The sequence below is a fragment of the Haliotis rubra genome, unplaced genomic scaffold (assembly GCF_003918875.1).
Source record: "Haliotis rubra isolate DU_JTF1 unplaced genomic scaffold, ASM391887v1 Scf989, whole genome shotgun sequence".
In the NCBI taxonomy this organism is placed as follows: Eukaryota; Metazoa; Mollusca; class Gastropoda; order Lepetellida; family Haliotidae; genus Haliotis; species Haliotis rubra.
Genome location: NW_025767733.1, coordinates 163,024 through 190,234, shown reverse-complemented (window position 1 = coordinate 190,234; position 27,211 = coordinate 163,024).

The window sequence follows — 27,211 nt, the reverse complement described above, 5'->3', positions numbered from 1 at the left end:
TCTCGTTGTAGAGCCACGAGCTCTAATCACAGCAGTGCACCTCCTCGGAACAGAACGAATCAGACGGCGGATGTTTTCCTGGGGGATTGCTCTTCACTCTTCCTGGAGTGCTGCGGCCAGTTCAACCAATGTGTGCGGCTGTGGTGTACGTGCACGAACACGACGATCCAGCTGGTCCCACAGATGTTCGATAGGATTGATGTCTGGCGATCTGGAGGGCCACGGCATCACGCTGACGTTTGAATTCTGTAGGAATGCCACTGTTGCACGAGCTGTATGAGGGCGGGCATTGTCATGTTGAAACAACTCCCTGTTTGGTCGATTATCGGCGGAAGATGTGGCTGTAAGACGTCATCAATGTACCGTTGTGCCGTCAAATTGCCACGAATGATGACCAAGTCTGACCGTTAATGTAAGACATGGCTCCCCCATACCATGATGCTTCCTCCTCCAAATCTGTCGACCTGTCGAACGCAGTTCGGTGCAAAACGTTCATTTGCTCGTCTATAGACACGTTGTCTACCGTCACGTCGTTGAAGAAGAAAACGAGACTCGTCACTAAACCAGACTCTTCTCCAGTTTCTGAGGGTCCATCTCCTTACGTTAGTACACCACCTGAGACGTTGGCGTCGATGTTGGCGTTTCAAGACGGGCCCAACAACTGGTCTTCTTGCACGTAAATTTACCCCATGTAAACGGTTCCTGATGGTTTGGGCCGATACTCCTCAAACCTGGCACCTGTGTTGCAGTGATGGTGGGTGGCATGCCGATTACGTAGGTGGCTGAGTCGAATAAAGCGATCCTGAGCCGGTGTGGTGATCCTAGGTCTACCGCTCCTGGGACGATCTTCAATTGTACGTGAACTGTGTGCAACGATTCCAAAGTCGTGAGATTGTTGTTTGTGTACGTTTAGATGACGGCAACTGTTCCAAAGCTTTCCCCGGCCTCAATGCGACCAATGGCAATATTTCGATTTGCTGTACTCAAACGGGGCATTTTCGAACTTGATTTGCAGAGCAAATTATGAGAGAAAAATTACAAACTACGCGTGCTTTTAAAACCCTCTACATGAACTGTGTTTTCAACGATTTGCACGTGCAACAGGCTTTTAGCATTTTGTACATGACAATTTCGCACTTTCTCAAATAACACGGATACAAAGGTCATCATGTGTGAAAATGGTTCCGTTTGGGAGCTTATACTGATCAGATGGGAACGTATTAACAGTATTTTGAAGAAAATTCTAATTTACATTCACCATCTTTATTCTAGAAATGATGTCAGATATTTAGATAGGGGTTGCGTTTCTTTTTTGAGAGAGTGTAATATCACCAGAAGCATCGATACAGTTAAGGTTAATAGAACGTGACATTTACCTGTGGCTAACCAAGATAACAGGCCCTGAATTAATAACGAACAACTTTTGTCTCATATCAGTCTTGTCGACGCTAAAATGTTGACAGGAGAAATAGCCGAGAAACAAATAGATGATTCTAAACGTCTTTAATTGGTAATACAACAGATTGAAATACTAACAACGAAATACGTTGGGCGTTGATTATAACTTTACTGTGATCGGACAAGTCCAGGAAGTAAGTGTATCCCTCTCACGGCAGTAAATGCAGGTGCAGCCGGAATACCAGACTGCCTGACAGTTTACATACAAATATGTATATTCATAGACAGCAATAGACAAGCGAAGATACAGCAATGGTCAAATGAAGAAACTATAGAAGATTACCTTGGATTTATTGATGTTATGGCAGACACGATAACAAACTCAGGATACAAATGTTATAATATGAATTCCAGTCTGGCCCTAAAGTGTGATTAGCACATGACAAATGATATCGAATACATTGAAACTATAAACAAACGCAAAGTCAAATTGGAGAAACAGTGTTCACAGTTTACATCATATTGAGTGAGTGAGTGAGTTAAAATTTAACGTCACATCGGCAATATTTCAGCCATATCGTGACGAGAACAATTAATTGTATGCATAATAAGCAAGGGCAAACTATAAAAAACCTGTCAACGAAGGACAGTAAAATAACTAGAATATCACAGATTCGAATTTAAAACTAGCAATCAAATCTAAAACAGTCTAACTATAGGACAATACAAGGTAAAAACCGGCTATATATTGCCAACAACTGAAGGTAGATCACCATACTAGGGACCATGGGGACTTACAGTACATTGGCTTCCTGCATGGACCCTAGCTGGATTTACACCATCCCCTCAGCTATTAGCAATGTTAGATAATCTAGCCATAAATTAAACGAACATATATTCTACGATTAAAAGAGTAGTAAGTTGAAATTTACTTTGAATGTTTTGGGACTTACGTACCTCTCAGGGAGGACAATAATTTTACGCTACTTCAACCCCTTTGAGGGCACTGCCACTCACAATCTAAGTTACTAATCAAATCTACCAATAATTAAAATACATCTATGTACAGAACATATTAATCAAAATTCATTCATTAAATCAATTTCTTTTAAAAGCCAATAATTAAATGATAATTAACATTTGTAAAAAGATCCTTCATTGTTTTTACATTGAAATATTTATCCCTTATGATGGAGAATTCGACACAGTCAAGCAGGAGATGCTTGACTGTGACTTTCTCATCACAAGGGATACAAAACGGAGGATCTTCACCTTTCAACAAGTAGTTGTGAGTATACCTTGTATGGCCAATGCGACATCGTCGCATAATGACCTCTTCAAATCTGGACTGACAACCCAAGTGAGTGTAACCAATATAAGGTTTTATTTCATGTAGTTTATTAATACCTACTTGAGTGTCCCTTCTTCTGCATCAGATCACGGATGTAAGATCTAATGCAAGCTTTGTAATCAGAGTATGGGAGCAGAAGTGGTGTCACAGATTTGTTGAGTGCAGCCTTAGCAGCAATATCAGCCATCGTGTTCCCAGAAATGCCAACATGGCTGGGTAACCAACAAAAGACGATGTCGCATTGGCCAGCAGCAAGCTCATTATACAATTCAATAATTTCTAATAAAAGTGGATGTTTGCAAGAAATATTTTTATTGCCTGAAGACACCTGAAAGAGAATCTGAAAAAGATGATATATTGTTTATATTTACGGTGTTTATTAATATAGTTAAGAGCTGTTAGTATTGCGTTTGCTTCTGCTGTGAAAATTGAACTGTCATTGGGTAGTCTGGAAGATATTGTTTTGGACCCAATGACAGTGGCACAAAGCAAACGCGCCACCATCCTTGGATCCATCTGTATATAAAGGATTTATATGTATTATATTTATTTCTTAATTGACTAAATTCTTTGCTTTATACTGTAAATCATTAGTTTCTGATTTTTAAATGTGGTTAATGTTAAGTCAACGTCTGGCCTCACCAATTGCCAAGGAGGAGAAGAAAGAAGACGAGAAGGAGATATATTCTCCAGCTCAATGCCGGCAGCAGAAAGGAATGGTTGAATTCTGTGCCCAAGAGGCGGAACAAGAGAAGGTTTTTGTTGTATAAATCCTCATAGAGAGGATTAAAGACACAGTTATATGCAGGATTAGACTCGTTAGAATAGAGTTTTTGTTATATACTGTAAAGATAGTTTGATACGACGTTGGGTATGGATGGCTCATCAGCCTCAACATAGAGACTATCAATAGGAGAGGTTCTAAAAGACCCAAGACAAAGTCTAATGCCCTTGATGGTGGACAGAATCAAAGTAGTTTAAGGGTTGCTTTTTGCAGGCTCCACCATAAACGATGGAAGCATAATCAAGTTTGGAACGTACCAGTGATCGATATAGATGTAGGAGGGTAGCTTGATCCCTCCCCACTTAGAATTGGAAACGACTTTCAACAAGTCAAGTGCCTTCAGGCATTTAGTTTAAAGTGCTTTAATATGTGGTAGAAACGTTATGTGAGTCAAAAATAATACCCAAGAACTTGGCCTCTTTCCATAAACTTTGATGGGTGTGCCATTTAGAAATAGTTCCGGGTCTTTATGCGTTTTGTATTTACGGCAGAAATGTATACAATTAGTTTTGATTTAGAAAATTTAAAGCCATTTTCGAGACACCATTTATCTATCTTGTGTAAACACAAACTGCAGTTGCCGTTCAATAGTATGCATATTTTTTTACCGCGACAAGAAATATTAAAATCATCCACAAAAGTGATCCATCTATTGAATCATTTAAAACCTTGGATAAACTGTTGATCTTAATGCTAAACAGTGACAGAATAAAATACTTCCTAGAGGGACACCCTGATCCTGATTATAATGGTCAGACAGGGTTGAGCCCACTCGGACTTGAAATTGTCTATCATTTAAAAACTTGATATAAATTGAGGCAAACGGCCCCAGTAATCCAAAATCATGTAAATCTCTCTCAAAATACCATATTTCCACGTAGTATCGTTATGCTTTTTCACTAGATCGAAAAGATTGACACTGCATGTTGTTTATTAATTATGGCATTTTAACAAAAGATTCCAAACGCACTAAATGATCAATTGTACTTCTGTTTTACGGAAACCACATTGTATATCAGTTAATAGGTTATTTGTTTCCAAGTACCAAACTAATCATCGATTATTGATCATGCGTTCCATGGTTTCGCAAACGCAGCTAGTGAGTGAAGAAATTGGTCGATAATTTGACGGATCAGTATGATCACGTCCAGGTTTTAAGAATTGAACTATTATTGCATCACGCCATGAAGAAGGAAATTCACGGACGTCCAAATACTATCAAAGATATGTAAAGTGTTTCTAAACAGGATTCCGGTAAGTGCTTCAGAAGTTGATAATGTATGTTATCAGCTCCTGCAGCAGTATCGAGTTTGGTCAAGAGCTTTTATGAAGCCTCATGAATAGAGAATATTTCATTATAGTCTTCCCATTATCCGTGTTGAAATTAATAGGTTTCTTTTTCTTGTTGCTATTGATATTTTTGAAATTTAGGTACATAGTTGGAGGAAGAAGAGTGCTTAAGCCAAAGTTTCACCTGGTTTATTTTGCAATATCTGGAGTATCTGTTAATAATTCATTTCCATTTTTAAGGTGGTGGATGCCAGTTTTAGAGCCCTTTACCTTTGATTTTTGCATCATATTCCATGCCTTGGACATGGGTGTCACGTGGAATTGATGTTTGAGACATGCTTTGCCAAGATTGACGTTTACTTTGTTTTAAAAGTACGCCTAGCTTTGGCATTTAAGATCTTAAATTTATTGAAGATTATGGACCATAGGATGGCGACGGAAATAGTGTTCAGCTTTTTCCGTGCCTTCCTTGCTTGTTTACAGTTGTCATCAAACCATGGTTTTCGTTATGTGAGCAACAGCAGAGGACTTAGGAATACATTCATCAGCAATGATATTGAGTTCATCAGAGAAACATTTTACGGGATCAAGAGTGCCCATGAAAAGTTCAGGTTTCAATTTGCTAGTGCAAAGCATTTCAAAACAAAAGCCAATCAGCTTTTTAAAATTCCATCGTGATGACGGAGGAACATCAGATGGGGACAAAGTTTCAAAATAGTTGGAAAGTAGTCACTTCCACAGAGGTCATCGTGGACTGACCATGAAATTCATTCAACAAATTTTGAATCTGCAAGAGACAGGTCTAGTGACGAATGAATTACCTGAAGCAGGATGTAGGTAAGTGTCTGAGTCATCATTAAAGATGCACAGGTCACTATGAGATATAAAATCCTCGATCACTTTTCCTTTTTAGTTAATGTGGACTTCCCATAAAGGATTGTGCCCATTTAGATCCCCCCATGATTATACATGGTTTTGGGAGCTGGTCAAAGTATAACTTTTGAAGCTCATTCTGATGAAAGACCCAAAGAAGGAGGAAGATATAAGGAGCAAAAGTGTAAAATGTAATATGCAAGGTGAGCCGAACTGCCACAGCTTGCAGATTTGTATTTAGGGGAGGGCACTATGAATGATGCCCTGTCGCACCAAAATAGACGCGCCCCCAGTTGCCTTATCACCAGGAGGGTCGAAAATGAATGAAATGAACTGTATTGCCTCAAATCAAATTTATCTGTGTTTTAGATATATGTTTCTTGTGTGCCATATAGCTGATGGATTTATATCTTGAGTTAATAATTGCAATTCATTTAAGTTATGCCTAAGTCCTCTGCAATTCCACCGCAGAAGTAGATGGAATAGTTCATGGTGGTTCGATAGGAGTTCTTTCACGTGAACGTGAAGAAGTGTTATTTTGGTGTAGATGGAGTAACATCCATCTCTAATGGCTCAAAGAAATTTTGGAAGTTCCACTGATGGTTCAACAGGAGTGGCAATCTTCGTTGTAATTTTATTATGTTTTTCTTTGTTTTTTGGGACATTTCAGTTGAAGTTTTCAAATTAGGTTTCCCAGTTGTCGTATTCGCTGGTGTAGCAATCTCACGTGGAATCTGAGTTGTTTCAAAGAGAAGGATACATTAGCTGACTATCTGAACAAGTTATCTGGCTGTCAGATGTTCTAATAATAGGCACAGTGACTGGTAGAGTTTGTCCATCCGTCAGGTCTGTCTGGCACTCTATCGATCTGGTGGAAGAAGGTCGAGAAACAGCAGCAGCATGTTTGGATAGATGGAGATGATCTGCTAGCAACAAGCCTTTTCGCATCTTGAAAAGAAATGTTGTTCTGACATTTGACGGTCATAATTTCTTTTTCCCGTTGCCATATGGGACAGGATTTGGAAGATGCAATGTGTTGTCCCTTACAGTTAGGGCAGTTTAAGTCTGCTGGCAATCTGAGCCTTCATATTCTGGCACCTATAACATTCATATTGAATATGTTGCAACCAACACTGTTTGTCGTCGTCTTATCCCAGATCATTCTGACTCAACGTCATCGCCAATAACGTCTGCAGTGTGCCCACCTTGGTTGGCGACGTCAACAGTGGCACACAAGCTGTCTTTAAGTACGACGTAATGGACATTATGCCAAGTGTTGTCCCTCACAAGCTGACTGATGTGCAGAACGAAGCCTTATGCTTCAGTTATCACTACATGACCACTCCGAACGTGTTTCGTCGATGTGTATCTTCTGTCGTATAGAGGGTTGGTGACCATTTTTACGTGAGAAATCTTTTCCAGGGTCGACCTCAATTCAGGTATTTGAGCACGACAGCACACAACCCCATGCATAACAGGTCTTCATGAACTTCCTCAGTGTGCAAAATTTTCCTGTGATGCCCTGGCCGTCTTCATTATCGACCTGATGTCAACAGAGGATGTCTGGAACGAGATTGGGCGACGCTCAGTTAGCCTTACTCACTTCAGGCATTGGAAGTCTCTTTGGTGCAGGAAAGGAAAAGGACTAGGCAGCCCAATGATACGGCGATGTGTGGTCTGTACCGTACCTGCAGCTGACACAGCTTACGCAGGTGTCATCTTTCTATTCAGGGGGATTTTTAAATAATTACGGATATTTTCCTCTAGCGATCAACGCTCATTTGTAATCAAGTGTGTTGTCGGTTATAATTTAAATAAATTACACATAAATGCACTTAGTGGATAAAAGTCCTTTGCGAAGGTGATATCCTATATAAGTAAATTCTATCATGTTTCGTAATTTATGAGGCAAAAGTCCATACAAAACACTACACTCAATATCGTAGTTTTTATTGACATAAATAATATGCTAGCCACATAAAGAAACTGTGCATTGTCAAAAAATTGTCCCAGTTGATAAGTACGATAACAATGTCAAAGGTACATATAAACTTTATAATGGAGGGATCATGAGACAATAACAAGTTGGGAGAATTTCAATTGAAAAGTCAATCACAATGACGTCACGAGTCCACAAGCGGGACAGGGGGTCAAACGACCATGTCACAAGCTCAATGACGGGTATGTCCACCATCGGCATTGAGAACAGCAGTGCATCGACGACGCACAGAGCCTATCAAACGTGCAAGGAAGGCTTGTGGGATGTCACGCCAGATTCTCGTCAAGGACGTTATCTGGCGGATGAGGAAGACGGCGTAGACGTCGATCCATCTCGTCCCAAACATGCTCTATCGGGGAGAGATCCGGTGAATTTGCAGGCCAAGGCAGTAAGTCAACGTTGTGGTGTTGCGAAATCCATAGCAACCCTTGCCGTATGAGGGCGGGCATTGTCCTGTTGGAATGGTAACCCAGGGCCATGACGTTGCAGAAAAGGAATTGCCACAGGTCGAAGAATCTGATCCCTGTAGCCCACACCAGTTAAGTTGCCCTGAACAATCACCAAAGGAGTTCTTTGGCGTGCTGTTATTCCACCCCAAATCATCACGGAACCACCACCAAAGCGATTCCTCTCCAAGACACAGGCCTGTGCATAACGTTCTCCCACGCGTCTATAGGCACGTTGACGTCCATCACTATGGGAAATGTTAAACCTGGACTCATCTGTAAAAACAACATTTCTCCACCAAAACAAGGGTCTGCGGACATGATTTCGGCACCACATTCGGCGAGCTTGTCGATAACGTGTGTCAGATAGGCCGTATGGCGAATGTCGTGGTCTGATCGAACGAACTGTGTTTGGGTGGATACGGCCAAGTCCTGGGATGGTTCGGGCAGTCATCACTGCAGTCTGAAACCTGTGGCGAAGATGGGTCACCCTTATCCATATGTCCTGTCTTGGCGTTGTTACACGTGGACGTCCAGAACGTGGCCGATCGATGACGTCATTTGTGTTCTGGTAGCGTCTCACCAGTGCAGAAATGGTGTTCCGGTGGCAGTGGAAATATGCAGCCACTTGTCGTTGAGACATTCCCCCACGGACCATCCCAATGGCCTCATGACGTTGTGCAGACGTGAGCCTTGGCATGCTATGCGTTTCAATAGCCGTTTAATTTTTTGAACGATCGCAAGGGCAGGGGTTGGGCTTTCCAAAGTGACAGTATTGTGTGGCATTCATTTGCTCTGTTTCTCTTTCCCGGAATGCACGTGCAACAACGTATTGCACGTCTCAAGGACGAACCCACTGACGTCACGGAATGTGGCACGTGCATGCATGTTGGATACATGTCACTAATCTCTGAGTTTAAATCCTTATGTCTCTACACAGGTTTGATAAATTTAGATTTTGATTTTTTGTATGCACAGTTTCTTTATGTGCCTAGTATACTTTCTATCCCATGGAACAAAGCTTTTAGTTGCTCGCTCGTGCTGTAAATAATGTATCTGTTCTCCATTGAAAATCGCACTAGACCAACTGAAACAGATGAAGGATAAATTGCAAATACATTACTTGTAATCAGAGAACAGTTTATCTGATATCTAAATGTAATCTCTCTATAAAAGGCATCTCTATATATACAAAGCATTGATAGACTCTGTTCATGAATGCACACGGAAAACGTATCACAACACGTCTGATGTTAACTCCCCTATATCCATTGATATCAATATCATTATTGTGTGTGTGTTAAGATTATTTTGACTGTTCTTACGTCTCGAAAATTTAGAAAATCAATTGACTTCGTTGTTGAGAAGTAAATATGGGCCTCCTCAACTTGCAATTACTTAAAGATGGCAAGTTATTGGTATGCAGAATGCTGGCTACCTGCTGTGCTGGGATAGGACCAGGTGTTTCTAACCCTTTAAAGTGACTTCACGTATTAACGTCAAACGACCATGACGATACAAAATGAGTTAATAGTTTCTCTGAATACGCTACAGCTTTGTGTCCGTTTCACATTTCGATTTGCAATTTAATCATTCCTTGAGGGTCAGTGTATTCAGACTGAGTTAAATTGAGGCTTGGATGAGTTACTTTACTATTGTTAATGGGGTGTTGCGATACGTGTTTCCATGCGTATATTTTGTTTATTTTTAAATGGTGAATGAACATGAAAGCAAATAGAAATGATAATGCATAAATTGTTACAGCTCATTTTCGTAGCTCCGGTATATATACTGATTACATTTTGGCGAAACATGATAGTTCCAATATATCTACCAGGAGGATTGCATTCAGGAACATCATAGAAGCAATCGGCAATGAATACTTACGTGAGTTGCTTATGATGTTTTATATTTGCTGATGTCACACTCTAATTAAGCTATATTTATGGTGTGTTGGTTTCGTTTTGGGTTTATTGCGTTCTCTGAAATAATCCCCACATATTGGAAGATGGTTTTGCATAGTTAGTTGATAGGATCCAAGGGGTTTTGATAGAGAGATGGTACTGATAGGGACAACCAAGGGATACAGTTAACTAAAACACTGACTGACTGACTGAGTTTTAGTTTTACGCCGCTTTTAGCAATATTCCAGCAATATCACGGTGGGGGACACCAGAAATTGGCTTCACACATTGTGCCCATGTGGGGAATCGAACCCGGGTCTTCGGCGTGATGAGCCACGCTTTAACCACTAAGCTACCCCACAGTTAACTAAAACAACACAAGAAACTTAGACAACATAACAAACTGAGACCACATAAAACAATTACAAAAACAATTCTCAAATGGGAGTGTGGGGACTATATTTGATCCCACTGCTTTTATCACACGACATGTATTGTCTCATGTATTCCCCATCCAATCCACATTTACGATTATTGTGGTCCTTTATCAAGTCACACAATCTTAATTATATCCACTTACAAAGGATTGACAAGTGATGAATATATACGCTCAAATAACTTTCAACACGGTATGCTTTTATGTACCACTTGTTAGTTTTAAAGTTTTAAATGCAAACTGTTCCACTACACGCCGAAATTGAAAATCATGCTGTTAAATACGGGTATTTTACGGATGGTGCGTTTTATTGTGATGTTTCAAAACATAAACACCATAGGACTCATAAACAGAGCAAAACCTTTTGTAAAATGAATCACGTTTTAATTCATTGCTACAAGAAATTGCTATTCTTTTTGCGTTTCTTTTTGGGGAGAGTATATAATCATTATGTTAGTTAACTCATGAACAGACACATCAAACTGATACTGATAGATTTATATCTAATATGTAAAAATACAGTATTTCTTAGTACCTGAAATAGGATTACACGAATTCGGAATGAGATGTTTTAATCTGAAATCAAATTATTAGGATGTAGTTTACTTAAGTAGAACTTAAATAATCTTCAAAAGTTTGGTCATTCGCAAACTGAATCAGATCTCACTTATACTGCAGTAAACAGTATGGGGATACAGAACGGAACATACAACTTAAGTTATATCAGCTCCCTGTTTATTGCATACAGCAGCATTTCGATGTACATCGTTCAGGATAAACAAGCTGATTGAATGTTGATTGATTCCATCACTTTGACAGTGGAGTGGATTTCGACTTTGCCATACTGAAGTTGACTTACAGCTAGAATCTGTCAATCAGCTGTTCAATTACCATCCAATCAGCCTGTTTACAATTTGTTGATCTTACTCTCCTGCCGCCCCACACCCAACGATGTGCTACTTGCTTAATTATCTGTTAATTTGCTGGTTGTCATTATGCATATATACTTCTATTCACCTGGTTGTAGTAACTTTTATATTGATAACGGTGTGGGAAGAAATATGGAATCTCCCCTTTATGCATCAACAAGAAATTGTCATTTGTAAAGTCGTACTTTAAGAATGTGGTGTCCTCCCACTTTGACAGTTTCATTGTCAAGCAATTAATTAAAGTTAATGGTGCAACAAAGGGGGATTAGTAGGGGATTCAACACTTTGCCAATTTATTCCATTTTACAAAATTTACAAAAATATATACGATTCATTTTATATATAAAGTTACAGATGCACAAAAATAAACAAATTATACATATATAACGAAATAGTTTATAGTCACATAATGTTTCTTTAACATTTTTATGATTTTAAGCAGATGATTAGTGTTATAAATTTAGTTACAGATAAATGAATGATACATATATAACTTATAATCATGTAATGTCATTTTAATCAAATAGAAACACAATACAAATATTTAAAAACCAACTAAGTGGGAGACAGCAAATTGTGAACAATTAATGATTAAAATTGTTTTGCATGTGGTGAACACTGTTCATGGCTCACCACGCTCAGAAAAGGTTCACTCTCACTTAGCCAGAGTTTTTCTAAAACGGTCTTGTTAAGACAACATTGCACTATGGCTAGGTGAGAGATGCGAGCCAGGTAATTAGCATTAGCCACTGAAGCGTGAGCCTTTGTTCTAGGGCTATAGTGTATATCTACAATGCGACACGATTGAAGATGTATGCAAGTGTGTGTATAGTTTAAACAATATTTATTCTTGTACCACTAGTAGTGTGCAGTGGGATTGACAAACAGTGTTTCCCCTATATTAATGTCGCTCCCCAAACTAATACATATTACAACGGTCCTTCAAAGATTAGATAATGCAGTGTCCAAGTTGCTGCATCCCAGTGTAATACGACAATATAAAATTTAGTTACTTCTCAATCCATAGTTCTGCACAATTTGGTGTCCACAAGGCTGTCCCACCGCCCAGTGTCACTAGAAAATTGGTCCATACAGGAATACATATGTGAATGGAATTTGTAAGTGTAACCGTTAAAATGTTACCTTGTCGTACACGTGTTGAGCGGTATTGGCACTGTTTATCACTGTTAAAAAAAAGTGGATGCTAACATACATAAATAGGCTTGACTTAAGAACTGGTTCTTAACAAGCAGCAAAAAACCATGACTTTAGAACCGGTTGTTGACTTTGTGAATAGGCTAGGATTTAGAAGTGGTTACTAGCACTCAATGACATAGGGGTCTTAAAGGGAAAATGTTTGATATTATCAGGTCAATGTATTCAAAAGTAAAGTCTTGTGTTCAATGTGATGATGCTTTCAGTGACTATTTTGATTGTCCTACTGGTGTACGACAAGGCTGTGTTCTAAGCCCCATACATTTCGTATTCTTTATCAACGAACTATATTTTGACGTTATACAATCTGGCAGACATGGCATCCAATTATTTCCTGATCTTGTTGAACTTTTTATTTACTTTTTACCGACGATGTGATCCTTATGTCAAGTACTGTTATTGGCCTTCTGAGACAAATTGATACACTTTCATCTTATTCAGATAACTGGCGACTTGATGTTAATCTTGAAAAGACCAAAATTGTTCGTATGCACCTTGATTGAATTAGATGTAATGGTTTAGAGGTTACTAAAAAATATATTTCCTTCAACTACCTAATAAATAGGAAACAATATACGAAATTTCAAGGACATACAAAGAATTCAAACACAATAGAATAGTTTGAATTTACTTTTTAGGCATCATTACGTTGTCATGTTTCATATACTGAAACATAATGTATAAACACAAGTAATTATACATCCAAGCTCGAATAGATTAAACATAATTTAACTTACTAATTTGAAGTTTACTGAATTGTAACTAGTTGTTTTCCATAATCTAAAGTTCGTAATGTTACCTAAGCGAATATAAAGAGATAAGTCGCGCCTTTGCATCGAATACATATATACATGTCAGTGTTATTACAACAATGAAATCTTTTACTACGTTTGTTACAAAAGACAGTAAGTTGCAATAGGTAATTCAAAACATTGTCACACATGGACAGAAGTAATATCATAAGTTATTACATGTAAGCCATACAAAGGTATTTCAAGCATTTTTGTTCAAGCTGTTGAAAGTTTCATGTTGATTTGAATAGTCAGTTTTCTATGCAATTTACATGAGCATTCTGTAAAACGTTTGTATTTGATCTGTGTAATTATCAAATCCGGTGCAATTATCACGTGTATCAATCAACTCAGTCTCTATTGATCCATCGTCAATAAAAGCTGGATAGTATATCAGTTACGGTATCGATACACATGCGTATAATCATTCAAGCAGATTACAGTAATGAGATAATTGAACGCCTCTTTCGACCTTGAAATAACAGCCTCCGGTAGAATGCATATGTAGTTACGTCCTTGTTGAAAGGTTTGTCCCGTGACAAGTGTAAAATAAACAGATGCGCTGTTATATCATTGGACATCTTGCTTTATGGAGTCACGCCCCTCTCTGTGATGTTTATACATGCATGCACATCTGTAATCTTATGAACCTCGTTTGCATTCAGTAAAGATATAGGCACGCCCACCTTCATAAATATTGGGGGGTGTCAACTGCAAGTTTATACACTATAATAATTCAGTATAGTGTCACCTCGTGAATTCTGTAATGCGTGTACTCTAGTTTGGATAGTCATTCGTATCAAGGTGAAGATTATATTTACATGTACAGCAAACCATTATGTTTTATGTACTAGTTGTGTGCATAAAATGTATATGAAAATAAATACTACCTCTACTCAGTGGTTGGATTTCAATTGCTTTGTTTTACTTATCGAAAAAAACACTAAAATGAGGACAAATAAACTCGCCAAAGTGACTATCTACTCCTATTTGTCTTATGTGTGTATTTCATACATCGTTACCAGTGTGTATGTTTACAATACACAAACTGTTACATGATAGCTTAAGTTGATAAAGCCGAAACCCAGCATATTGACTGGTCAAGGATATAACCAATAACCAATCTCTATCCAAGCTGTTGAGTGACCAAACGTGCTCTTCAGAAATTTCGCCCACGCCCCATCACCTGTTCTTTCCTCTGTGACAGGTATCTCATGATACGATTGGTCGCAGATAACATATGACCAGCCACTACATTGAACAGTTGAGATACCGAACGTTCTATTCGGGAGATTTGATGACGCCCTATCACGTGACTCTTTGTTTTATGTCTATGCAAAGAATATGTAGTATACATTTTGTATATGTATGTTTGTATGGTCACGTATGTTTTCTGCATTAAATCTGTATGAAATAAAGTGCAATGCTATGAATGTGCTTTGTGCTAGTCACAGACTAGCGTTATAGTACTTTCATTAAAATAATTCGTAAACACTAGAAATGTATCGGTAAAACCGCTATTTTCGTCGAAGATTATAAAGTATGAAAGTAAATTCTTCTTTACAGTATGTCATTGTCATAGATGTTTTGTAAATTTAAACCTCACACAATGATATGAGAGAGAGAATTTGTTAACGTGTGTCTCATCTGTTACATACAGAGAATACATGTGTATGCATATTGTGATAAAATATAAATGTACAAGCCGACAAAAGGTCTACAAGGGAAACATGCAATAAAATTACATAAAGCTTGCAATACACGACATGTATTCACACCTGATTTCTTTCAACATATATCTTTACGACACAATTTAACAATCAGGACTTGTTTGTACGACAGTTTCCTGTGATCCCCGAAACCTGCCAGGGAAATCAGGTGTGACTAGCACTAATTAGTCTCGGCACAGAGAGTGGGCAATCAGCGAGGGCTTCCAGGTGTTGAGTAGTGATGGGGCTCTCTGGCTTAATGAGTTAAATATGAACGTATGACTGTTGTTAACGAATATATATATCTAGGGATACTGTTTACACATACACTAAATCTGAATAAATCAATTATTAATTTGGCAATTAGAGGGAAAAGGGCCCTACTTCAATTGCTCTCTGTTATAACAAAGTTGGGGGTTGTTGATCCGAATATATTTTTCAAATTGTTTAATTCCCAAGTACACCCTATTCTTCTTTATGGGTCTGAAATTTGGGGATACAAGGAATTTTATGCCATTGAAAAGGTTCACCTTCTTGCATGTAAAAGGTTTTTAAATGTTGGGATGTCTACCCCTAATAATATGGTGTACGGTGAATGTGAGAGATTTCCTTTGTACATAGTTTCTGACTCTCGCCGTACTGGTGTAAAGTAATAAATAATATGATTGTCCATCTTGATAATATTGGTAAAAATACCTGGGCAACCCGTATTCGTAATCTTTTGTTTAGATACGGCTTTGGATGTGTTTGGTTATCCCAAACCCTCGGCGACGTTAATGCATTTATCAAACACTTTCGTACCAGAGCTATCGATATATTTAAACAAGACTGGCATTCATATTACCTTAAATGAAATTCTTATGCAACCTCTCTGGTTAAATCACCAGTTTCACCGACCCTCCTACACCTATATAGATCACTGGTTCGCTCGAAGCTTGATTATGGCTCCATCGTATATGGTGGAGCCTGTAAAGCAACCTAAAACTATTAGATTCTGTCCACCACCAAGGTCTGAGACTTTGTCTTGGGTCATTCAGAACATCTCCTGTTGACAGCCTCTATGTCGAGGCAGATGAACCATCTCTTACCCAACGCCGTATAAAATTATCATTACAATATATTATCAAACTATATTCTAACGAGTCTAATCCTGCATTTCACTGCATCTTTAATCCTCTTTATGATGATTTGTACAACAAGAAATCTTCTCTTGTTCCGCCTCTTGGGCATAGAATTAAGCCCTTCATTTCTGCTGCCGGCAAGGAGCTAGAGAATATAGCTCCTTCCCGTCTTCTTTCTTCTCCTCCTTGGCAACTGGTGCGGCCTGAAGTTGACCTAACTCTGACAAAGTTTAAGAAGTCTGAAACTAATGAATTACAATATAAACAAGACTATAATCAATTAAAAACTAAATATAATACATACAAATCCTTATTTACAGATGGGTCCAAGGATGGTGGCGCGTTGACATGTGCCACTGTCATTAGATCCAGAACAATATCTTCTCGATTACCAAATAATAGCTCTATTTTCAGAGCAGAAGCTAGCGCCATATTAACAGCTCTTAAATATATTAATAAACACCGTAAATATAAACAAAAAAATCTTTCTTGTAACATCCACTTTTATTACAAATTATTGAATTGTATAATGAGCTTTCTACTGGCCAATGCGACATCGTCTTTTGTTGGTTGCCCAGCCAAGCGCATGGCATTTCTGGTAAATACACTGGCTGGTCCTGCTCCAGATTTGAAGGCAGCACTCACCAAATCCTGTGACACGACTTCTTGACTGTGTTATTCCATACTCTGATTACAAAGCTAGCATTAGAACTTACATCCGTGATCTGATGCAGAAGAACTGGGACACCATTCAACTTTCTCTGCATATCTGTAACGAAATCTGTAGCAAAAGACGAAGTTTTATAATTTCAACATCATCATCCACAAATATGCCTATGAACAAGCCTCAGAGAGAACATCATTTACTTCTAACCATGCCCTCAGCCTACGTTCTAGGACACAAGTAAAAGCCTTACCAAGGACATTCAACAACGATATACCCCTGTAATTATTTGGATCTGATTAATCCCCTTTTTTGAATAATGGAAGTAGCATTCCAACATTCTAAGAATCAGAAAATACTCCACTATCTAATATGGAATTGAAAAATAACTGAATATGATGAGGAGATTTTTTATGGAATTCAGATGGAATTCCATCCACGCCGGGGGCCTTATTTTGCTTTAAGGAATCAATACCTATTATATGTTATTTATGTGTTATTGATCCGCAACCTCAGCCAGCTAGAGAGGAGGCGGGCGGAAATAATGCAAACAAAAATATTAATGTATTTATTTAAATAATTGTTGAAGGTATGCCATGACATTGTTGAATTAAGATCACTCACATATATTCTTCGCATTAAAATCAAACATTTATGAATAAATGTAGATGAAGAAAAATCAAGCTGAGCTGCCTTTTCACAAAAGACACAGATCTAGTCGCTTTGCTTCGGAAACGCTTTCTTCAATAAATGTATGTGAAGTGAGTTATTGAATTAAAATGTTACGTCACCTCGGCAATATTTCAGCCATATAGTGACAAGAAAGATTTCGCATACACAATGGATATTAGTTGCTAAATAATCAGTCATCGAAGGACTGTAAAATAATTAGATTATCACAGATGGTGTCTAAAACTAGTATCTAAAACTAGTTCTAAATGTAAATCTAAAACTATTTACATTTACGAAGACAGTACAATATAAAAACGGGCTATAGGTCGCCAGCAAATGAAGGTAGATCACCATACCAAGGACCATCGGGACTTACAGTACTTCTCCTACCTGCATGGGCCCTTCAGTCATTTACGATTGTAGACAAATCTAGCCATGATTTAAAATTACAATAATGCTACGTTTTAAAAATATGGCAAGTTTAAATTTATTGATTGTTCTCGGGACTTACGTATCCTCTCAGGAGAACAATAATTTTACAGTACTTTACACCAACAATCTCAGCTACGAATTTAATTTACCAATAATTATGTTAAAATACCTTTATCTATTTACAAAACATATAATCAGAATTTATCTAATAATTTTATTTCTTTTAAAAAATCAACAATTAAATGATAGATAACATTATAAAAAACAGCCTGAATTGTTTTGACACTGAAATATTTACCCCTTGTAATGGCAAAATCAATACAGTCAAGCAAGACATGCTTGACCGTGATTCTTTCATCAAAAGGGATGCAAAACGGATGATCTTCGCCTTTTAAGAAACTTTTATGAGTATATCTAGTAAGGCCAATGCGACATCGTTGCATTATGACCTCCTCAAATCTGGAGTTCCCAGAAATGCCAAAATGGCTGGGTAACTAACAGAGGATGATGTCGTCGTATTAGCCAGTAGTATGATTATTATATAATTCAATAATTTCCATTAAAGTGGAAGATTTTTAATAGTCCGAAGGCAAGAAAGGGAATCGGAAAAGATTATATATTGTTTGTGTGTATTAATATATGTTAAGGTTGTTAATGTGGCATTAGCTTCTGCTGTGAAAATAGAGCTGTTATCTGGCAATCAAGACGATATTGTTTTGGATCCAACAACAGTAGCACAAGCAACTGCGAAACCATTCTTGGATCCATCTGTAAATAAGGATTTGTATGTATAATATTTACTATTTAATTGATTATATTCTTGTTTATATTGTAATTCATTATTTTTTGATGTTTTGACCTTTGTCAGCGTGAGGTCAACTTATGGCCTCACCAATTGCCAAGGAGTAGAAAAAAGACGGGAAGGAGATATAATTTCTTGCTCAATTCTTAGCCCAAGAGGCGGAACAAGAGAAGACTCGTATTGTACAGATTCCCATAAAGAGGATTAAAACCACAGCTAAATGCAGGATTTGACTCGTTAGAATATAATTTGTTATATACTGCAAGGATACCTTTATACGTCGGTGGTTAAGGGATGGCTCATCGGCCTCAACGACTGTCAACAGGAGAAGTTGTAAAATACCCAAGACCAAGTCTTAAGCCATGGTGGTGGACAGAATCAAGTAGTTTAGGGTTGCTTTTGCAGGCTCCATGACTTTCTTGACGGCCGCCTGTACCTATATAAGTGCATGAGCCAGCTATTTCAGATCTCAGTTACCTATGTTTCTGGCGGGTGTCTTTTATCTGAAATAATTGTCTTTCCAACTGTTTTTTGGATTATAATATGCAGCACGTGTCTCATTCAAAACATGGAGCTGTGACATGTTTTGAAGTTTCTGGCGAGCACTGACTTTGCTTTTGGGCCAGTTGACCTATTGTTGCAACATGTAATACCTATTGTATTGCCTATTTATTATTGTATTCTGATTCCTGTTTACATGCATTTCCGTATGATTTATTACTGACTCATTTATTATTTGTAGGTATTTACTAATTTACTCCTGTTATAATTGTAAGTAGTATAAGTAACGGGTGTTTTGGACCAGTTCCGTTTATGGCGTTATTTATGGCTAATTAAGCTCCCAGCAGCCCCTTTCAAATGACGGTTGATGAGTGGCGACATTGACCGATGTCCCCATATGAAAGATAATTTTCTCGGTGTATCTTAAATTTTCATTTAGATAGATGATATTAATAGAGGTATAATAAAAAAGGAATCCACTAGAGAACATAAAATACTCTGCTTTGGCCCTTGAGTGGTTCGACATAGTGAATGAATGGACATTATAGGTTGGGGTAAGCGGGAAGGGCAACTATTCAGCAGAGTGGTGCTCAAAGATCGAATCGTTGTTTGGGCAAACAAAAGACTGGAGCTCGAGTTAGAAGATAATTCTCAGTATGCAGAAACATTTGTGATCCAAAACAAACAAAACATTAGCTGGACAATGAGAGACGGTGCTGACTAGAACACCGGTTTTAGAGTTCGCGTGGAACCAATTGGAACTTTCCATAAAGACAGAAACCCCATCACTTGGCATCCAACCATTTTAATAGTCTTAACAAATATTTAAAAAAACATCAGGTAACACTGTGTCGTCAGGTACGAATGCTCTTCCTCTATTATAGGGAAAAAAGAAATGAAAATAATGGTGTATCATGAGTGGTACAGGAAAATGCTCATGAAACACCTATATTTTCCCCCCTCATTAATCACTTTCATTAGCTATTATACTTTGGATGGGATCTGACATAAACTCATCGATGTCAGCTAAGGATTACGTTCTGTACGGAGCAGGGCGATCTCTGATCTCATGATGATAATATACATCCATATTCATATCTTGATAAGGAGGTAATACCGTGTCGTGGGGTAAAATGATTAATTCCTCTCGCACGAATACCCTGCTTGGTCCATCTTTCAAGTAATACAAATGGCGTTTGTCTTCTTTGATATCCACCAGATCGATTTGGTACGTTTTTATTGACCATATGGGGTCGGTGGTGCGTCGTTGACTTCCTCCCTTGAGTTCTCTGGGCTGGTATAAATACCTCACCCTGACCCGACCCGATAGTTTCGCGGCGCATACGATTCGGAAGTCACGGATTTCATTTTAATGGCCTTGGAGGGATTTTTGTCGATGAGTTGAGTCACTTCATTGTTGATCGCCGACACAACTTTGGGTAAATGCGGTATCCATTCCGTTGATCGGTTATCGTTTATATTTTCCGAGTAACTTTTTATTCACCATGCTGTGTAGGGCGTGGTCTGTTAGGTAGTCACTCGTATCATACATGTGTATTTTTTCCGCCACGTCGTCGTACACGTCCTAGGTTTGAATTTCCATCAACAACAAATTGGTATACAACACCTCGCATCTATTACCGTATTGCTTCTTGATTTCGTTGTAGTAAAAGTGTTTGGAATGATCAAGTATACTCATACCGACACTGGTCTGTTGAATTTGATGTGACTCTTGGCCATGTGCAACACTACTAAGTAATCGTGGAATATTTTACTTCTATTAAAAGCCAGTTTCCTGAGTATTTCTTCCTCGTGAGATCTAACTAACTTCATGTTCATGTGCTTCCTCAAGCACATACTGAGTTGTTAATGAGCTTAAATGGATTCTTTCAAAATCACTGGTGGCCCGTTTTCTTAAATCCGTGTTTAGTCTTATGTAAGGTTCCATCCAAGGATTTTGATCAACCTCGAGTACCTTATGTATTTTCTTTAGCTTCATAAGCAACGATAAGTACAGGTGCAGGTTAAGATAGTGAATGATGTATTTAGTTGTATCCTTCATGTTTGGTACGAGTTTTTTCCACGTTAGTCAGTTTATATTTCCAAACAAGTTTCGTTGATATTCGGACATCCAGTCTTTGTCAACCATTAGTCACTCTGGAGCGAGTGGATAACTGATGTGGGACGTGTAATTCTCTGGGGTATTCCAGGTCAACTTCAAGTATGTAGCTTTTCTTCGTGTTCGGCGTCGGGGGAAACCCAAAGAAATCTCCCAGTGAGTAAAGACTGACTCATTGCCCAGCCCTATAGATTATTAGCGTCGAGATAGAGCCTGGTTTACTCGAGTCATAGCCTTCCACGTATTTATTGTTGGCTTTAACGTATCACTTTGCAGCCATCGAAATTCCACCACACAGGCCTTTCTCGATAAACAGGTGCATATCGTAATTCGTCAATAGTTTCAACTCAACACCGGTCTTTTTTAACAATGCGTCCCAAGAGAGACCCGGGCTGGAGTAATACCACGCTGAGTCTAGGCCATATTGTTCTGAGCACGTTTTTCTGAATAACTCGAATGCATCGGTGAACAGCAACACGTCAGTTTTCAAGTACAGATCATGGTAGTCGCCTGAATTCTTACAGCCTAGTTTGTCCCACACCTCAAGGGCATGCTCGTCATCGTCACTGGTGATATTTGATTCCGTTAAGTTACTAAGAAATGATTTGATGGGAGGCAATTTTGTTTCATTTCCGCGAATCTAGACCAAGCGTCAATGTATTCATATGGGTACACTCCCTTCCTTAGTAACAAAGGTCGAGTTGACACGTCTGTGTATTGATTCACTATGGCGAAGGTATCCTGGTTGTTCGCGTTCACTAAACAGTCGAGAGACGACAGCAAAAACTGAATGCTATCTATGAATATCAAACCATCCAACAAGAACGAGATGTGTTTTTCCATGTTATTTGGGATACACGTTAACTTACCGTCGATTGCATGATTCAGTGAGAATCATAACCAAAGCTTCTTGAGTGCGTTGCAGTACGTCTCTCAAATCGTCTTGATCTCAAGCACTTGCCGTGTCACTGAGCTCGGTTTACGCTGACTGTAAAGTCAACACCATGGAGTCCAGCCGGTGTGGACAAGGGTAGGTGTGTGTGTGTGTGTGTGTGTGTGTGTGTGTGTGTGTGTGTGTTTTCCCATATGGACATTCACGAGAGCGCCATTTGGAGCAGTTTTCAGTCACAGTTTCCCTCTCTTATCGATTTTAAACTTGCAATAATTGAAATAGGTAGGCGAAACGCAATTTTTATCTTGCTTTAAGGCATCATAGTAGTCATTCACAGTCGTTTTTAAAAGTGCATCGCTGAGGACGTCACCCATGACTGAGGTTTCATCTTCATCAATGGTTGACGATAACGAATAATCCGAGTAGGATCGATCAAAACAAAACGCTGTTGGTTCGATTTCCTCATCAGGGCGTGAACAATGTCATTGACCCCGGGATGGCGCGCCTGGCTTTTCAGGTCAGTTTGGACTCCACGGATGATAAAAGAGAACTCGTCTCGAACATAGGCTGAGCGATCGTCAAGAAAACGATGATTAAAAGCAGTGGAAACGAGGTGCTGAGTATCAGTGTTTGCAATACTTTAATTTTTCCAGTTGACCATCTGGGCCTGCTGCCGCCTGAAGGCCTCAAAATATACAGGCCCTGAATGAAATCTGCAGGCCCATCTTGTTAAAATCAAACCAATAAAAACAAAATAGACTACACTGTACACAGTTTCAGACTGTTTCAATTAGCGAAGCCTATGGCGCTGAGGGAAGTTTTTATTTGTTAAAGACTGGTGTTGACATTCCTGCGCGCAGAGTGTTGAAATACCAGAAAGTGAAACTGTAAGTTATCTAGCATGATGGATCATTGATGATTCCCGAACGATAATAACGAATAACAATATGGGAAAGATTCCAGTTGAAAAAACCCCAAAACATTGACAGATAACTTACTGAAGGCTACAAGGGCCTGCAAATGTTTGAAAACTGCCGGCCCAATACAATAACAACCGGCGCTGGGCCTCCAAGCCGGCAATTGTTTCGAACGCTGCTGAGTATCGACAACAGTGATATGTTTTCAGTTACACGGACCTATGGAAAACAACGAGCCAAAGGAAAAACATGAAATATCAAGGCATTTGTCTGAAAGGATGTGATTTGACTACTTGGTGTGTGGGATATACTTTTACACTGGCCGAGCTCAAGGCCATGATGCCGGAAGATAAGGCTATGGCCAATGCATTCGAGTTACTCGAGGGGCACATGCCCTTGTACCAATCCATGCTGGGCGATAGGCTGGACTACGAACTTTCGTTTAATGACTACGGTAAAGGCGTGTATGCGAGTGACTCGAACAGCAGCTATGCCATAGACAACATTTCATTAGAGTTCGATATGGCCTCAAATATGCAACCAGTATTTGGGAATGTTAGCCGTCTTGTACGAGCACGTACAACATCATCAGAAGATCATCAGGGAAAAAGAGATACGTTGTTGAATATCAATTTGAACGTGCCCACTCGATCGATGAAGGTATTTTGATCATTCCAGAAGAAAACTACACACCATTTCAAAGAGACAACAAAACCTATTGGAACCCCAAGATTACTAAAGTGGCAGTAACTATCGAGGGTATGCCCAATCAGATTTTCAGCCAAGCCATGAGGGCCTACCAACAGTGGGAGGAAATAAAAATCTACCGGCGATCAAGCGCATGCCGAAAATCAACGCGGTCACCAATGATCTCGGTCTCTCTGACGTGACGGTCGGGGAATACCTGACGAGCAGGTATGCGCTGTGGTTGGACATGCAATCCACGGACGACGATCAGCTTCACAACAGCAGGCATCACATCAAAAACGGGAGCGAGGGGATCATGATTAAATTTTCTGAGAAGCCTCAAGTTGCTGGTAAATTAAACCTATATTTGTACGTAATTATGGATGCGCAACTCAATGTACAAGACGGAAGATTCGTGCAAGTCACCTATTGAGCTACCCCTGGAGCCGCATTGCGCCATAATATGCGGTCAGGCGGGTTGAGGTAAGACAGTCTTCGTGCTGGATATGCTGGAAGATTATTATAGGGATGTTTTCGATCACATAGTCAGTCTTTGCCCTACTTTACGTGTCAATAAAAGGTATATGGAGAGAACGTAGGTGATGAACAACACGGAGGTGTATAAAATCATTCCGGGAGTCCATTTACAGGACTGGCTGTGTGCCTTTCATGACAAGTTTAAAGGAGAATTGACGCTGCCTTTCCTACATGATTGCAGCACGAATAAAGGGATCGTTACAAAGAGAGATATGTTATCATATTTAGCATTCTTGGGTCATGACATGAAACACAGCGTTTGAGTCCTGATGCAAAAATTTAACTCAGTACTGAATGACCTCAGGGAACAGACGGGATGAATCGCCTTATTTCACTGCAAGGATAGGGATTCGATTGAGGAATGTTTACGAGAAAATGACGTGATTCCCTAAAAAACGGGCAAGAATGCGGGAAAACATTGTTAGCCGAAATGAAACATGTCAAACTCATGCTAAAAACAGACCAACCCGTGGCATATACCATGTCTAAGCTCAGCAACTGCTTAGCAAAACTTAACAACTGCTTAGCAAAATGCTTATAAAAATATAAAAATTCCCTAGTGGGTTGTGGCTTCCGGATAATTTTACTACATTTTCATATGAATTAAATATTTTACTATTTTTTAAATGAATTCAAATTGAACGTGTAACCTCCATAAACATATATCAAACCATGATATTTGACATTCTCGTTCTTATTAACCTCACATTCATATTGTTATGTTTTAGTTATTTCATATTTTGTAATATTAGACTTAAAGCCCGATTCATGTATTATAAGGGACAGAAAATTCAATGACATAAATAAATTCATTGGCTTTATCAAAAAGGACAAGATCAGGTTTGTTGGAGGGAATTCTTCTGAGGCTGTATATGGACCTATTCCACAGAATTGACGGTAGTAAAAGCAACGAGCCATGCCATCATGTCGTTTAAGATATGCTGTGCCAAGGAAGGGCATCCACTGACAAGGTGTTGGACAGTCTCTGTGAATGCATTGCAAAGTCGACATTTCATGTTAATATTCTCTTTAAGAATCACATTTAGGCGATTGCGAGTGGGAAGTGACTGGTCCTGAGCAGCAAAAAGAAAGCCCTCAGTTTCACATTTAAGACCAGCCGACTTCATTAAGGCGAAAGAGTCGGTGGGATTGCTATTCTGTCCCACACACTGCATGTTCACAGGATGCAATGGTTTCTCAGAAAGCTTCTCCACAAAAGACCGACTCTGGGCAGACTTGGTGAAGGACTTCACCTGCTTTACTCCCATCGCTGTACAGTCGAGCAGTACATTGCCATCAACAAAATCGACCTCAATTTCAGATTCTGTCCAACAACCTTGGCACGCTTAAAATAGCTGTGGAATTTTTTTGCTTTCATCATGAGTCTTGACATGCATTATCTGAGGATCATCCAACAAATGTGCAAAAGTACACAATTTAATTCTATCATGAAGAGCCTCCACATTAATCAAACCCCGACCTCCAGAATTGATTGGCATGTATAAACGATTGAGAGAGGAACGAGGGTGATGGGCTCTGTTATCAGACATGATCCTTCTGGTCAGGCGGTTAAGACTCTGGATGTCTTGTTTTGTCCAATCAACTACTTCAAAGGAATAGGAGAGGACTGACACAGCAAAAGTAGTGGTGGCTTTGACCTTGTTTCGAGCATTTAGCTCTGAGCTCCAGATTTTCTTTAAGCAAGATTTGTACTCAGTACTCAGTCAGAAAGCTCAAAGGACTTAAAGACAAACACAAAAGCAAAGGACTGAAGGAGTCCCCCTGAAATATTCCCTTTCTGATTGGAATAGATTCCGAAGTCTGCACCTGCCCTTGCGAGTACATCTCAAGTTGAGTCGACCAGCAACTCATTAAAGACTTGAGTAAATCAAGTAGTCGCTCAGAGAGGTCCATACAATGGAGAGACTTCAGAATTCATTCATGAGGGACAGAGTCGTATGCTTTTTTGCAGTCAATCCAGCACATGGAGAAGTTGATCCTTGCACCCCCAACACCCCTTTCTCGCTCCCTTCTGCTCTCTGTAAATTATATCATTGGAAGAGCAGTAAGATGACACGAGACTTGTTAAACACCCTGTGAAAACTTTATGCTGAGTATTTAAACATGTGATAGGGCGGAAGTTTTTAGGATCAGTCAATCTCCTTTCTTGGGGAGAAGTATTGTGCGACCTTTGCAACACCATGGAGGAACATCACCTGTGTCCACAAGAGAATTGAAACAGTGAAGTAATGGTGTTTGGACACAGGGGAACAGTTTCCAGGACCGTTTCGAATGCCATCAGGCCCTGGAGCTGTATTAGATTTGGACTTTTTGATGACACTTTTCAGGCAATCTGGTGAGATGTAACAGACAAACGACCTATTTACTTTCTCATGCATTGCATGGTCATAATCACGGACCCATGGTGCCTCAAGGTTACAGTCGCCGGGTATAGACCACAACTGTTTCCAGAACCTTTCATTGGCATCCATGGGAGGCCGTTTATCATGTCCACCATCACCGTTTGTTTTAAGTTGCCTGTAGAAGTGTTTTTCATTATTTCTAAAACGTTTATTTTGTTTGATGAAGTTATTTTTCTTTTGCCATTTTTTCTTTCTTTCAGTCCAAACCTTTATTTTTGCCTTAAGGGAATCGACAATTTGGAGAAGTACCCTTTCTTTTGTTGTCTTGTATTGTAATTTTAATTTTCTCCAAATTGCCTTTTGCCGTTTTGACATTGGA